Source organism: Perognathus longimembris, chromosome 18, assembly GCF_023159225.1.
Source record: "Perognathus longimembris pacificus isolate PPM17 chromosome 18, ASM2315922v1, whole genome shotgun sequence".
Lineage (NCBI taxonomy): Eukaryota > Metazoa > Chordata > Mammalia > Rodentia > Heteromyidae > Perognathus > Perognathus longimembris.
In genome coordinates this window covers 53,093,876-53,098,772 of record NC_063178.1, presented here as the reverse complement: position 1 = coordinate 53,098,772, position 4,897 = coordinate 53,093,876, and the positions used below count along the sequence as shown (strand labels likewise).

Below are 4,897 nucleotides of genomic sequence, written 5' to 3'. Positions count from 1 at the left end.
AACTAACAGGAAATACAAACATGAAGCAAAAAGAACCAACTGATTTCATCCTAATTTTTTATTTTGGAATTTCTCCAAAAGACAGTATTGAAAAGCTAACCAGGGATCGAGGCGCCGCCTTTTTTGCTACCTGGACGCAGAGCGAGAGGCAGAGAGTGTGGGAGACGCTATCCACTTCCATGCTTCCCGCAGACCCTGCCGGAGCCGCTGCCGCTATGGATGATCGGGAAGCTCTGGTGTACCAGGCGAAGCTGGCTGAGCAGGCTGAGCGACACAACGAAATGGTGGAATCAATGAAGAAAGTAGCAGGAATAGATGTGGAGCTGACAGTTGAAGAAAGAAATCTCCTATCTGTTGCGTATAAAAATGTGATTGGAGCTAGAAGAGCCTCCTAGAGAATAATTAGCAGCAACGACAGAAAGAAGAAAACAAGGGAGGAGAAAACAAACTAAAAATGATTCAGGAATATTGGCAAATGGTTGAGACTGAACTAAAGTTAATCTGTTGTGACATTCTGGATGTACTGGACAAACACCTCATTCCAGCAGCTAACACTGGCGAGTCCAATGTTTTCTACTATAAAATGAAAGGGGACTACCACACGAATCTGGCTGAATTTGCCACAGGAAATGACAGGAAGGAGGCTGCGGAAAACAGCCTAGTGGCTTATAAAGCTGCTAGTGATATTGCAATGACAGAACTTCCACCAACGCATCCAATTCGTTTAGGTCTTGCTCTCAACTTTTCCGTATTCTACTATGAAATTCTTAATTCTCCTGACAGGGCCTTCAGGTTGGCAAAAGCAGCTTTTGATGATGCAATTGCAGATCTGGATACTCTGAGTGAAGAAAGCTATAAGGACTCTCCACTAATCATGCAGTTGTTACGTGATAATCTGACACTATGGACTTCAGACATGCAGGGACAGTGAAGAGCAGAATAAGGAAGCGCTGCAGGATGTGGTAGATGAAAATCAGTGAGACAGAAAAGCCAACAAGAGAAACCATCTCTGACTACCCCAGTCCTCCCCACCCCTTCCCTTGGAAAGTCCCCATTTTCACTGAGAACCACAAAATCTGACTTTCACATTTCAGAATTTAGGTTCCTGCCCTGTTGGTTGTTTTTTTTGTTTGTTTGTTTCTTTTGGCGTTTTGTTTTGTTTTTTAAACAGTTTTGAAATGTTCTTAAAGGCAAGAGTGAATTTCTGTGGATTTTACTGGTCCCAGCCTTTAGGTTCTTTAAGACACTAACAGGACTGTGTAGAGGCTTTTTCAGCATTACTGTATTGTCTCCATGCCAGATGTGGCAAGATCATTAGAAATGGAGATGACATTTGAAAGCCATTAGACTCCTAGGTGATGCATCTTAAAAAAGAGATTGATCACACTAAAGAGCATATGTGAATCATTTTTCATTTTTCTAATTGTTTAAATCAAATTTTATACCAATGTTTAAATTTAATTGGGTGTTAACTTGAAGTGGTTAAAGATTGTTTGCGGGGGAGTTTGTTGCAATGGTTTTGCTGTAAAAAGTGTTTCAAACTCTGCTGAAGTGTTGGCTGAAAAGTGAGTGCTGGTAACAGTTCACCAATCTGTGGCTGCTCATTCTTGCCTACTTTTTCTCATGGGTAGGCAGAATCAATATAGTGAAAATGGCCATACTGCCCAAAATGTTATACAAATTCAATTCAATCACCGTCAATATCCCAGCTACATTCTTCACTAGAATAGAGAAATCAACCCATAAGTGCATATGGAACAGCAAAAGACCTAGAATAGCCAAAACATTTCTAGGCAAAAGAAGCAGTGCAGGAGGTATCACAATACCATATTTCAAGCTCTATTATCATAACAAAAACAGCCTGGTATTGGTATAAAAACAGAACTGAAGACCAATTGATTAGAATAGAATACCCAGAAATAAAGCCACATTCTTACAATGAGCTGATATTGGACAAAGGAGTTAAAGACATTCAATGGGAAAAACATAACCTCTTCAACTCCTGGTGCTGGGAAAACTGTGCAGCCACATGTAGAAAACTCAAAATAGACCCTAGCCTATCACCATGCACCAAGATCAACTCAAAATGGATCAAGGACCTCAACATCAGACTGGAATTTCTGAAACTACTGAAGGACAGAGTAGGAAAGATGCCAGAACTTATAGGCACAGGACAGATCTTCCTGAATATAGTCCCAGGGGCATAACAGATAGGGGAGAGCCTCAACAAATGGGACTACTACAAAAACAGTTTCTGCACAGCTAAAGACATAGCCACCAAACTAGAAAGGCAGCCAACCATATGAGAAAACATCTTCACCAACAAAGCAACAGAAAAAGGCCTAATATCCATCATCTACAGAGAACTCTAAAAGCTAACCCCCTCTAAGCCCAGTAAACTAATTATTAAATGGGCAAAGGAGCTAAAGAGAGACTTCACAGGAGAAGAGATAAAAATGGCAAAGAAACATATGAGCAAATGTCCAACATCCCCGGCAATGAAAGAAATGCGAATAAAAACAGCCCTGAGCTACCACCTCACTCCAGTTAGAATGGCCTATACTCTGAACTCAGGCAACAACAAATGCTGGAGGGGATGCAGGGAAAGAGGAACCCTTCTCCAATGTTGGTGGGAGTGCAAATTAGTACAACCACTTTGGAGAACAGTATGGAGGTTCCTCAAAAAGCTCAACATAGACCTTCCCTATGACCCATCCATACCACTCATAGGCATCTATCCTAAACAACACATCTCAGGATATCAAAAAGACATCTGCACATCCATGTTTATCCATGTTTATCGCTGCACAAGTCACAATAGCCAAAATATGCAAACAACCCAGATGCCCCTGTACAGATGAATGGATCTAAAAAATGTGGTACCTATACACAATGGAATACTACATAGCGATTAGAAATGATAAAATATTGGTATTTACAGGGAAATGCTTAGAACTTGAACAAATAATGTTGAATGAGACAAGCCTAGAACACAGAGAACAAAGGGGCATGGTCTCCTTGAAATATGACTGCTAAGGTGGGGGTGGGGGGACATTAGAGACCAAGTGTGTGAAACAATATCTTCTTGTCAAATGGTATTTCCACAGGTTTGGGACAGCGACCTTACATTATGTATCTAAAATTAAACAACTTCTAAACTGTAAGATATCACAAGAAATGTTCACACTGCCCCATTATGTAACTCTTCCCCTTTTGCACAACAACTTGTCAATAAAATTTAATAAATAATTAAATAAATAAAAAATTGTAATGAAGGGATTTTTAAATGTTGTTGGGAACCTAAATTCAGCATTAGAGGCATTAAATCCCAGAGTCAAGTTACATAAGAAATCAGGAGTTTTATTGATCTTTTCAATAGCAAAAGTTAAGGCCAAAACACACTTGTAGATCTTGAAAGTAAACCTGTGTAATGAGCCCAGAAATTTCAAAGTATTTCAAGTCTCATTATTTTGCTGGATTGAATCCTTGCTTCTCTGCCAAGGAATATGTTAAAAAAATTACCCTCAATTGGGATGGAAGATGTTTGTACTGTATTAAGCTTGCATCAGAGTATATAAGGATATTAAGGTAATTTGCTACGAATGAGATACAGAAACTTACTTGTACCAATAACCAGAGTTTGTTTATTCTTTGCTACCTCAGGCACCACAGCAAAATCCTCTCGTCCATTACAGATGGAATAGGCTTTCATGAGACACCATATATATATATCACCATATGATTTTTTAATTTTATCATGGTATTGATACAGAGAGGGATTACAGTCACCTGCTTCAGGTAATGAATAATGAGTACAATTCTTTTTAACCATGTCTTCTCTTCTGTGATTCTCTCATTATTTTTCCCTCCTGTCCCCACCCACAAGATATAACAGTTCATTTTCCACATAGTGTCTCGTGAGTAGCATTGTTGTACTTTATCAACCTTCTTTGACTTTTTTTGTAAACTCAATCCCACCCCCATACAACCAAACAAGAATAAAGGAAAAGAAAATGAAAATAACGACAATGACAACTAAAAATGTCTCTTGTCTCCTTTTCTTTGAGTTCATTGCATAGAGTATTATTTTATATGATCATCTACACATAGCTATTATTCCATTGTTAAACATTCTTATGCAAATATTCCATTGGCTTCAGTGTGTAATGTCTAGAGTCCTATATAATTACCAGAGAAACCAAACATTCTGTTGTCTTTATCTTGGAGTAACGAGCTCCACCTCTGTGAAAAACTTTTGTATTTTAAGTCAGAGTTTATGTCATGTGGTTATGTGGCAAGTCAGGCTAACCAAAAAATCTTCAATTGAAGAGCATATTTCAGAAGCATACTGTAATTAAAGCAAGATTCTATAGGAAGCTCTGCTCACATACCCAATATATTGAACAGCTCTTCCTGCAATATCAACCAGAACAAGAGCTCAAATATCAGATGAGGGAATCTTACTTTTATTTTATTTTATTTTTTAAATTTAATTTTATTTTAAAGGTAATGTACAAAGGAGTTACAGTTAAATATGTAAGGTCATGAATAAATTTCCTGTCAAATTTGTTACCCCTTCTCTCTTTTCTCTCCCACTTTCCCTCCCCCTTAGCCTTCCTCCCAAACTTGTGCAGTTCATCTCCAACATAATGTCTTATTCCTGGGAATGTGGCTTAGGGGTAGAGGGCTTGCCTAAGACACATGAAGCCCTGGGTTTGATTCCTCAATACCACATACACAGGAAAGCCAGAAGTGGCATATGTGGTAGAGTGCCATTCGTGAGCAAAAGAAGCACAGGGACAGTGTGCAGGCCCTGAGTTCAAGTCCCAGAACTGGCAAAATTTGGAATTTTATTTTTATTTATATAACAAAAAAAGGGATGCATCGAGCCTTGAGT

General features: G+C 38.7%; 1 pseudogene; it reads left to right on the top strand.

Moving 5' to 3' along the window:
- Window positions 1-215: 215 nt before the first annotated feature.
- LOC125366745 lies at window positions 216-1,101 on the top strand (annotated as a pseudogene).
- The last annotated feature ends 3,796 nt before the right edge of the window (window positions 1,102-4,897 follow it).